Below are 11,400 nucleotides of genomic sequence, written 5' to 3' on the forward strand. Positions count from 1 at the left end.
TTCTACACAAACAGCAGTGATTTGTGTCGCTGTCTGAGCACTGCCATAATGCAAGGGAAAACACCTTCTATAGAGGCACAAGGGACTAAAGCTGCTGCTGCTTTTCTGTTCCTTTTTCTATCTGGCTCGTGCAGACATGCTATTAGTAGAGCTAACAACAATATTAATAAACGTAATAATAATAGGAGGAGCTGTAGATATAAGTGTAGTCCTTTTCTTCTTATCCTCTTCATCCCATAGTGGGACATAATACCACAGCAACTTCCTTTCATTTAACCCTCTTTCCACATAGCCTATCTCCTTTTGCTCTGCCATGACACTTCTCCTCCAGGTAGTGCAGGGTGTGTCTGGCTTTCTTACGCATGTTGTAGTCATAAAAAAATGCCACTTTATATGCCTATCGTGAATTAATATAACTGGATGCTGTGATAGATTTGAACTGCTGCTGATGTAAGAATGAAGCATCTCGTGCACGCAGGATTTCAGAGTTATCTGACCTTGTTATCATTTAAATGAATTAATAGCGTCATTTTGGTTGTCTTTATCCACGCACACACAAAAGTACAAATAACTCAAATTTATTTGTACACCACAAATGGTCCTGCGACAAGTAGAGCAGTTTATCAGTTAAAGGATTGCATCTTTGAGGAGAAGTGTTTTAACAATAAAATCCAACATAAGGCACGGAAGAATTTAAGAGACATCCGAGTTTTAAAAAATGTGTCTGCCAAGAGGCACCAGATGTGGTGAAAGCCCCAAAGGGATGATTCCTTTAAAGAACTCGCCCTACTATCACCAGGCAGCTGTGTGCACCAGCTTTCATTGCATCACAACCTGCAGGCAAGTACAAGTAAAGCTGAGAGGAATTGAGTTTGGCAGCCAATCAGTTACTTAAAGCTCTCAGAGATTTAACTGGCACACCCACCGATGAGTGAAAAATTAAAGAAACTGCAGTGAGGTGATCTGCCGCTGCTGTTTTGATGTGGGGGACATGTTTGGTTTTGGGTCTCAGAAGAAAGGGTCACAGAAATCAGAGCAAAGTTGTTTCATGCTTTAGCCTGTGATAAAACATTCAAATTCTGATGGGAACAACACCCCAATCCATAAAAGATGAGAGGTCACTAACTCGTTTGATGACTATTAAAGTTTTGTGACTCGTGTACTGTTCTCTTTGTGGTCACCAGATCTTCATCCAACTAAACACCAATGGGAGATTTTTGTCACAGTCATCTTCAAAACACAGACTAAGTGAATATTTGTTTCAAGAGGCTTTTTCAATGAATGCAAAGGTGCTCTATAGCTGTTCTTGCAGCACATGATGGACCAGCACCTCACTAATACCTTTTAATGTCCTTTAATCTGTCACTTATCCGTACGTCAAGAACATCGACGAAAGGCTTGAATTAAGTGACATTGAAATATCCACCATTCTCCTCTCTTCTGCTCTGTTATTCTCTCTTCTCCTCTCCAAAGGGAAGGACATTAAGATTATCAGAGTGATGACTGCCTCTTCTACAACTGCAATCTTCATGGCAGTTTTTTGTTTTATCTCTCGCCCGCATGCAGGATATGCTGAGGGGCTTGAGGCGCACTATGCCGCTTGCCATGCCACGAGGTGGGATAAGGAGCAAACAAACACATGGGCAGCACAGAGCAACCCTGATCAGAGTGTCTGCCAGGGTCCTGATAAGCTGACGGGCAGGAGAGTGTCAGGCGCAGTGGCCCGTGGAAATGGAAGGGACTCAAGTGCAGATTCAAAACCGGAGGCCAGGGGTGAGGTGTAACGAAAAGAGATATTTATTTTACAATGCTCAAAGGCTAACAGAAAGTGCAGACTAGAATCAATGAACATAAACTAGATGTCTGAGGCGAGAGAAGATACTGTGATGATAACTAGACGGCAGGGATAACTGAGTGCAGGTACTGGGCAGGGGAAACTGTGGCGGGCCAGGGCACTGAAATAGAGGAGAGAGCAGTCAGGGGAATCCCACAGAGAGCTGCGAGTGAATCTAAGGATAGTACACTGAGCTGTCTTACAAACTTGCAGGTGAGGGTTGCGTGGAGGGGGGAGGCAGGAGAGGTCCAGGTGGGTACTGCATGCAATGCAGGGAGGCAGGCAGGAAAGAATGGCAGCTCCGACACGGAGAGGGATTACCGGCGGCAGCAAACTGGTTTCCAGGAGAGCTTGGTAAGTGGGTTTTCGCGGCTGACGAGAAAAACAGAGATACGGTTAATACATCTGATGAGTCACCAAGGAATGGACGTGAGGCCGAGAACTGACTAAAGTTGGCAGATAATCTGGCGAAGACCAGTTGAGTGCGCCGGTCATAAATACTGCTGGTCCGATTGCCATCAGGTGAGGAACAACAAAGACTCCACCCAGTGGGGAGGAGCTGATGCTGTGGAAAACCACCCAGACCACGACAGAGAGGACAGCAAGAGGTGGAAGGATTGGGTTGTGTTGTGGGGACGTAAGGCTGTTGACAATGGAGAGTACTTTCGGTGTCTGAGTGTAACATATGTGTTAAACACTTGTGAATTTCACCCAAAATACTTTCTTTTTTGGAATAAATATGTCATTTTTTTGCATCTCACTCTCCTATCTGTGTGTTCGGTCTGTGTGCGTTCATGTGCGTGTGTGCGCTGCGTGGTGACGTAGGCGCGTGCATGTGTGCCCCGGTCACAGCCCTTTCAGCATGGCCGGAGGTAAGTCACTGCCACGTTGCTCTCAGTTAATCAAAGTTTGTTCGGATCCCAAGCTTCAGTGTGAATACGACCGTACCGCCGCGTTTTTGTTTATCGTTAAGAGACTCATTTGGGATAAGTTTTGTGGAGGACGAGTTCATTAATACACAATTATAATGAGTTATAGTCGAGAACTCGGCTAATATGCTAGCATGCTAAGCTAGTCCGTATCGCTAGCGGCTTGAGAGTTTACTCGCGTCAGTCTCTCCTTTTGTGTAACAGCATGCACCTTTTCTTTCTTCGTCAGGAGAGGGTTACGGGCAGTCGCGTGACACGCACGGATCGAACATGTATCTCTGTGTTGCAGGTATGGAGATGTTTTTATGTTTTGGAGATGCAGTCTTTCATTTATTGTTCTTATAAGTTGTTTTGATGTTTTTTAGTGACATATTGTTTATTTTGTGCTTTTTGTTTTTTGAGAGTTTAAGTCAATGTTTTGAAATAATTTGTTGTATTTGGTTCGTTACATTAATGTACATTAAGGACACAGCCCTTTCAGCATGGCCGGAGGAGAGGGTTACGGGCAGTCGCGTGACACGCACGGATCGAACATGTATCTCTGTGTTGCAGATGTGCAGTAAAGAGCCAAAGATTCGACACTGTCTCCTGCCTCTTGCTTCAACACCAAAACACAACGCAGAACAGCAGGCGTAACAATTACACGGGTTACATTGGTGCCGTGACCCTTTGGATTCATCAAGCATCGGCGTCGTCTCGATCACCGTGGGGAGCTCTTCGCGATTGCCCTCGTTCCAAGTTGGTTGCTTTTCCTAACTTGTGCGGGACTTTTTGAATGAGCTTGGACATTTAATCTGCTCAATTCTCATCCTGAATAACATTAAGTGCTAGTTAAGAATACTGTGTTTGCTTTTGTTCAGTTGCACTATTTGGAATTTTGTTTCTTGTGATTGTGCTTTATTCATCATTATGGAGCCAGCATCTGGTTCGGAGGCAACTGGTGTTCCTGATGAGGAGGTTTCCTCTAATGTTGGTTTGGGGCGAGGGTGGTTTCTTGGGGATGGGGCTCAGACACCTAAAGTTGGTGTGTCATTTGCTCCCAAGTTTTGTTCCACTCGTCTCCAGGTTCCCCCCTGTGACATTCAGATCCCGCAGACAGCTGGCAGCGCTGAGTTGAGTACACTCATCTCAGACTTGGCCAATCAGATTGGTCAGTCCATCGTAGCCCAGCTGCAAGGTGATAAGGGGAGCAGTATGCCTACTGAAAGCTCTAAGGCTGAGCAGGGACCCCCTGAGCTAAATTTGTCTGGGGTGAAACTGGTCTTGCAATCAGACGTCAAGGAGCCACCAGTTTTCAGGGGTGATGGCAGTGATAAATTTTCCATTCATGAATGGGTCGAGATGATGGAAATGTACTTTGTAAAACGCAACACACCAACAGACCAGCGATCACGTGACATATTGGCTAGGTTGATGGGGAAGGCTAAGGATGTAGTGAGGGTCACCCTACGTCACAACCCCTCTCTTGACCATGTCCAGGTTCCTGAATTGATATTTGACATTCTGAAACAGCACTTTAGCGTATTGACTTACTCCTCTATGCCTATGGCTGACTTCTATAACACCAAACCATTACAACATGAGGGAGTGATGGAATATTGGATAAGGCTAAACAATGCTATTGACGCTGCTGACGAGTGCTTGCGTAGGCAGGGGCGTAATGTTGAGGACCCAGGGCGTGAGGTCTCGATGATGTTCATCAAGTATTGCCCCGACCCCATCCTCTCGAACAGGCTCAGCATCAAAGCAGCTGAGGAGTGGACAACCACTGAGGTTCAAGAACGCATTGATAGCTTCCAGCGTGAACTCAGGGCACGCAGTCAGGGCAGTTCCCACACCTCACAGAGGAGAGAGGTTAGCCACAACTGCTCTGTTGTGCCTCAAGAAGCGATGGCGCCACAGCCTGGTCAGGCCAGTGTCGCCTTGCAGTCTCAGCCTACAGCAGCAGCCTCAAACCTCGCTTGTCAGCTTTCGCCCACAGCAACTTGCTTCACTCCTGTTCTAGCTGATGTTTCGACGACCTATCCTTCTGGGACATCAGTGTCTTCTTGTCCGGTGCCTACGCCTACTCCTCAGTTCCAACAGTCACCAACATACACTGTGACCACTCAACCTAGTCAGCAGTCAGTTGGTTGCGAGCTTGGTTCGACTGACACCCAAGCTTTTGATGTGACTGGCATGCGCGCTCTGATCAGCCTCTTGGATCGCGTGATTGCATGTCAGAATGTGCAGACTGCAGCCCCTGCATCTACACCTTCGCAGCGTCTTACCCGCGGGCCCTTTCTTAAGAAGAATTGTCAGGTCTGTGGCAACACTGGTCATTCCACTCACATGCACTGCAGGAGAGAGAATCTCTGTCTTGCATGTTTTGCTCCTGGTCATTGGAAAAAGGACTGTCACAGTCGTCGTGAGGGACGGGAGGCCGGGGCTGTCGCGAGGCAGGGTTGGCCTTCGGAAAACTGAATCACCCACATTTGGAGAGGGGCAGTGTGGGGGAAGAACCTAATACCCTCAATCATGATGAATCGGATCTCGAAATTCTTTATGTCAACACCTGTTCAACAATGCCAGAGGGGTACCGTGTCGTGGTTCAGGGACCAGCAGTAGTGCCCACATTTAGTGAATTGTTCTACACCCAAGTTGCAGTGAATGACAAGGTTAACTTGAGGGGCATGATGGATTCCGGGTCTATGGCTTGCACTATGAGTGAAGAGGCCGAGAAGTCACTTAGAGAGGCTGGGGCTCTTGTGAGTGGACCGCAGTCGGCCGAACGGATTGTGCTGGTTGGCTGTGGTGGGAAGCAGACCCACCCAAAGTGCGTTTATGACTTGACACTTACTGTCCACGGTGTGAAATGCATTGTACCAGTTTTGGTAGTGTCGGGCCAGCGTGATGAGCTCATCATTGGCTCCAACGTTCTCAAGTACCTGATGCGAGTTATGAAACATTCTGATGACTATTGGAAGCTTGTGTCTGTGGGAAGCAAGCACTCGCTTCTTGACTATGAGCACTTCTTGGACATGATGTCGTGCACCACCAGATGGAGGGGTGAGGAGGTTCCTGACAAAATTGGCACTGTGAAACTGCCTCGTGCTGTGACACTGCTCCCACGGTGTGAACATCTGGTATGGGGCAGGCTACCCAGCAATGTGCCAGTCTCTCCAGGCAGCACGATCATCGTGGAACCGTGCACCTCTGGGTCTGGGCCGAGAGACGTTCTTGTTGGCCGGGTGATCACATCCATGTGGGGTGATCGGTGGGTGCCATTGAAGATGACCAATCTCTCCTCAAAACCACTGACCTTGAAACGCAACTCGAGGGTTGCTGTTGTTTCATCTTGCCTTGCGGTGGAGGACCTTGATTTCCAGCAGGACTCCTGCAAGATGGCGAGTATGGCCCAGGTACCAGCCAGTGGGCCAGCTGCTACTGAGGCCGACTTGAATGACAGGTTGTGCTCCCTAGGTTTGGGTGATCTTGACATTGACTCATGCCATGCCAGCTTACAATCAAAGAGAGAGCTCGTTGAGCTAATTGAGCAGTATGAGGACATCTTCTCTAGACACCCGCTTGACTGTGGCGAAGCTAGACGCTTTGTACATCGGATCCACCTGACTGATGAACGCCCATTCCGTATGCCTTACAGAAGAGTACCCCCTGCTCATTACCAACAACTAAGGCAGGTACTCACTGACATGGAGGAGAAAGGGATTATTCGCAAATCCATCAGCGAGTATGCATCCCCCCTCGTCATGGTCTGGAAAAAGGATGGCGGATTGCGGATTTGTACGGACTTCAGGTGGTTGAATGCGCGGACTCTTAAGGATGCGCATCCACTCCCTCACCAAGCGGATTGCCTTGCCGCGCTTGGGGGCAATGCCTTCTTCAGCACGATGGACTTAACCTCTGGGTTTTACAACATCCCAATGTGTGAGGAGGATAAGAAGTACACCGCTTTCACGACGCCTGTTGGCCTCTACGAATACAACCGGATGCCACAAGGGCTTTGCAATAGCCCAGCTTCATTCATGCGCATGATGCTGAACATCTTTGGTGACCTCAACTTCACCAGTCTGCTCTGCTACTTGGATGACCTCCTGGTCTTTGCTCCCACTGAAGAGGAAGCCCTGTGCCGGCTCCGAGCTGTTTTTCAAAGGTTGAGAGACAACAATCTCAAGTTGGGTCCAAAGAAGTGTCATCTGCTGCGGAAGTCAGTCAGGTTTCTGGGCCATGTCATCGACCAGACCGGAGTGGCTGTGGACCCAGCTAAGGTGGAAGTGGTTTCCAAGATGCCAAGGGAGGCTCTAATGGAGAAGGATGGTTGCACTCCTTCTGTGAAGAGGATTAAGTCCTTTCTAGGAATGGTCTTTTTCTATCAGTGCTTCATCCCTGGTTGCTCAGCCATTGCCAAGCCTCTGTTTGCTCTGACGGCTGGTCAGAAGAGGAAGGGACAGACTAGTCACGCTGGGAGGGGTGCTGGCATGTTCAGAAAGTTGACTGCTGCAGATTGGAGCCCTGCATGTGACAAGGCCTTTCATAAACTGAAGGACGACCTCCTTAACTGTGCCGTGTTGGCTCATCCTGACTTTTCACGACCGTTCATTTTGTCTGTGGATGCTTCTCTGGATGGACTGGGAGCGGTTCTGTCACAATTGCCTATCGACGGGGATAAGGCACGCCCTATTGCTTTCGCGAGCAAGGCGCTAAGCAGGTCACAGCAGAGATACCCAGCCCATCGCCTTGAGTTCATGGCCCTAAAGTGGAGCATCTCTGAAAAGTTCAGCCACTGGTTGATGGGGCACAAGTTCACAGTGTGGACTGACAACAACCCGCTCGTTCATGTATTGACCAAACCCAAGCTGGACGCTTATGAACAAAGGTGGGTGGCCAAGCTGTCATCCTACAACTTTGATTTGAGGTACATCCCAGGTCGAAAGAATGTTGTAGCAGATGCACTTAGTCGTGACCCCTTCACCTATCAACCTATCGGTGGGCGCTTGCTTCAAGAGCCCTACGAGCACTTGGTGCGGAATGCAGAAGGTGCGGCGGCTCATGAGGTGCAGGACGCTTTCAGGTTTGGTGTCCAAAATATTCGGGTTGTCCAACAACCTGTTCCAGCTCTGGCCTCAGAAGATTTCTACAGTTCGTCGGAAGTCACGGCTACCTTGGCTCACCATGATTACTGGGAAACCGCTGCGGAGAATAGAGCTGCCTCCATTCTCCACCTTGTTCAGCAGTTGCAGCCAGTTGGCAATGATGTACTGCCATCACTTACCTTATATGAGCTGGAGGACCACCAACTTCAGGATCCCATCATCTCCGCTGTCCTGCCGCTTGTAGCCCGCAGGAGGCGCCCTTCCAGGCGTGAGAGACATGATATGGATTCCAGGGCACTGGCCCTATTGAAGCACTGGGAGAGGCTCAAGGTTCGAGATGGCATTCTCTACAGGGAGACGAGAGACCCTGTGAGCAAAACAAAGAGACTCCAGTTGGTGTTGCCAGTGAATTTACGGGTGCAGGCCTTGAAAGGTGTCCATGATTTGGCAGGGCACCAGGGTCAAGTTCGCACCCTCCACCTAGCAAGGCAACGTTTTTTCTGGCCCAATATGGAGAGGGATGTGAAGGAGCATGTTCGGTGCTGTGGAAGGTGCATACTTGCCAAGACTCCAGAGCCTGCAGCACGAGCCCCATTAGAGAGCATTAAGACCTCTGTTCCCATGGAGCTCATCTGCATTGACTTTTGGTCAGCAGAGGACAAAAAGAAGCGCTCTGTGGATGTGCTTGTGGCAACTGACCACTTCACGAAAATGGCCTTTGCTTTCCCGTGCAGGAATCAGACTGCCAAGCAGGTTGCCAGAAAGTTGTGGGACTGTGTTTTTTGTGTATATGGTTTCCCTGAGCGTATTCACTCAGACCAAGGTCCCAGCTTTGAGAGTGAACTATTTTCTGAGCTTCTGCAGATTTCGGGCGTTGCCAAGTCTCACACTACAGCTTATCACCCTATGGGGAATGGGGGCACGGAGCGGTTCAACCGCACACTTGGCAACATGCTGCGAGCTCTCCCTCTCAGAGCCAAACAGGAATGGCCGCAGCAGATTCAGACATTGACCTTTGCTTATAATGCAACTGTTCACGAGACTACTGGATATGCCCCATTCTATTTGATGTTCGGCCGTGTCCCACGACTACCGGTTGACGTTATGTTCAAGTCTGTTTTGCATGATCCCATTGTGGTGGACTTTAACGGCTACTCCAAGCTTCTTCTGTCGTACTTGTCTGAGGCTGCCAGGATCGCCCAGGAGCACACCAGCAATGAGCAGGAGCATCAGGCTCGTCAATACAATAAGAAAATCAAAGGTGTGTCTCTGAACGTTGGGGATCGCGTCCTGCTTGCCAATAAAGGCGAGCGGGGCAGGAAGAAACTTGCAGACAAGTGGGAGCCTCAGGTTTACACTGTTGTGGAGAGGCACCCCAGGACCCACATTTACAGGATCAGTGACTCTTCAGGCCAGAGTAAGGTTGTACACAGAAACCTTCTGTTGGACGTGAGTTTCCTTCCTGTCCAGGATTCGTTGGGAAGTCAGTCCTTAGACGTTTTCTCCAGTGAGGGGGATCTCAGTGCTGATGGGGATCTGGAGGACCCTGGCAGTCTAGGGACAGAGTCTACCGCAGCAAGGACTTCTTTGTGGGTCCTTTCGGATTTGAGCCATGGAGTGGATGTGGATTCCGCGGCAGGAGAGCATGCCTCACAGTCCACGGATCGTCAGCATGGTTCATGTGATGGTGCGGATGTGGACAATGCCCCACCTGATTCTCAGACTTGCACAACGGACATTCCAGCAAGCCCTGCTGGTCAGGCCCAGCACTTTGCTCTTCCTACTCCGGTTGACTGTTCCGCTACCTCTGATTCGACACAGTCTGGCACAGATTCTGTTCCAGGTGCCTGTCATGGGGACGCTGTTGTTCCGCAGACTGTTCCTGTTTCTGGTTCAGACATCAATCAGACCTCTGGTCAGCCGTATACTGGGCAGCCATCCAACTTGCCAAGACATGACTCTGACCATGCCAATGTTCGAAGCAGAGTGGTTACCAGAGCAGGTCGGGTGGTAAAGTCAGTCAACAGGCTGATAGAAAACATGGTCCAGAAGCCTATTACATGGGGCCTGTTACCGCCACGGGAGGCTCGGCCTCTGACATAGACTGTTTTTTTTTTGGGTCATCCCATTGTGTATTATGAATGTGTTGTACTTGCTTGAGGCATCATGACACCCACCCTGGGCGTTTTTATGGGACCACGTTTGATGAGGTGTAGGCTGCACCTTTGTGTTCTGAAAGGGTTGGAGGCCTGATCAACCTATCCAACTTCTTTTAATCCATTTATGGATAGTTTTTAACTGAACTATGGGATAAGATCCTTGGGTTACCTGTTCCGGAGGTGATGGTAGTTCAGCGTCGTTGTGCCTCTTGGTACTGCAGTACCATTCAGATGTGTGGTGATTTTGGTGAAATTCAGGGGGGGTGAATGTAACATATGTGTTAAACACTTGTGAATTTCACCCAAAATACTTTCTTTTTTGGAATAAATATGTCATTTTTTTGCATCTCACTCTCCTATCTGTGTGTTCGGTCTGTGTGCGTTCATGTGCGTGTGTGCGCTGCGTGGTGACGTAGGCGCGTGCATGTGTGCCCCGGTCACAGCCCTTTCAGCATGGCCGGAGGTAAGTCACTGCCACGTTGCTCTCAGTTAATCAAAGTTTGTTCGGATCCCAAGCTTCAGTGTGAATACGACCGTACCGCCGCGTTTTTGTTTATCGTTAAGAGACTCATTTGGGATAAGTTTTGTGGAGGACGAGTTCATTAATACACAATTATAATGAGTTATAGTCGAGAACTCGGCTAATATGCTAGCATGCTAAGCTAGTCCGTATCGCTAGCGGCTTGAGAGTTTACTCGCGTCAGTCTCTCCTTTTGTGTAACAGCATGCACCTTTTCTTTCTTCGTCAGGAGAGGGTTACGGGCAGTCGCGTGACACGCACGGATCGAACATGTATCTCTGTGTTGCAGGTATGGAGATGTTTTTATGTTTTGGAGATGCAGTCTTTCATTTATTGTTCTTATAAGTTGTTTTGATGTTTTTTAGTGACATATTGTTTATTTTGTGCTTTTTGTTTTTTGAGAGTTTAAGTCAATGTTTTGAAATAATTTGTTGTATTTGGTTCGTTACATTAATGTACATTAAGGACACAGCCCTTTCAGCATGGCCGGAGGAGAGGGTTACGGGCAGTCGCGTGACACGCACGGATCGAACATGTATCTCTGTGTTGCAGATGTGCAGTAAAGAGCCAAAGATTCGACACTGTCTCCTGCCTCTTGCTTCAACACCAAAACACAACGCAGAACAGCAGGCGTAACAATTACACGGGTTACATGAGCACTAATGTCCGTGACTATCATGCCACGTAGACTTTCTTTTTGGAAAGCGCTGCTGCACAGAGTAAGAAAATACTTCCTGAAGACCAAACTGATCTAAATCTGCAGCAAACAATCCAAACTGTACAACTGTTGTTAAAACATGCAATTATTTAACTTATATTAGCGATATTTATTCAAATATACAGTTAGCCCTGGGACTGGAGTAAT

The 11,400-nt window shown here is 48.5% G+C and overlaps 1 long non-coding RNA gene across 1 annotated transcript; it reads right to left on the bottom strand.

Annotated features, from left to right (window-relative positions):
* Positions 1 to 1,720: 1,720 nt before the first annotated feature.
* Positions 1,721 to 11,400, bottom strand: LOC146678765 (uncharacterized). The gene is made up of 3 exons (XR_014911354.1): positions 11,188 to 11,400; positions 2,282 to 2,506; positions 1,721 to 2,206 (listed from the first exon to the last, which is right to left on the bottom strand). It is a non-coding gene; the product is annotated as an uncharacterized LOC146678765 (long non-coding RNA).

Source organism: Rhamphochromis longiceps, linkage group LG1 (genome assembly GCF_057381845.1).
Source record: "Rhamphochromis longiceps isolate RC_006_pf linkage group LG1, R_longiceps_female_GT1.1, whole genome shotgun sequence".
Lineage (NCBI taxonomy): Eukaryota > Metazoa > Chordata > Actinopteri > Cichliformes > Cichlidae > Rhamphochromis > Rhamphochromis longiceps.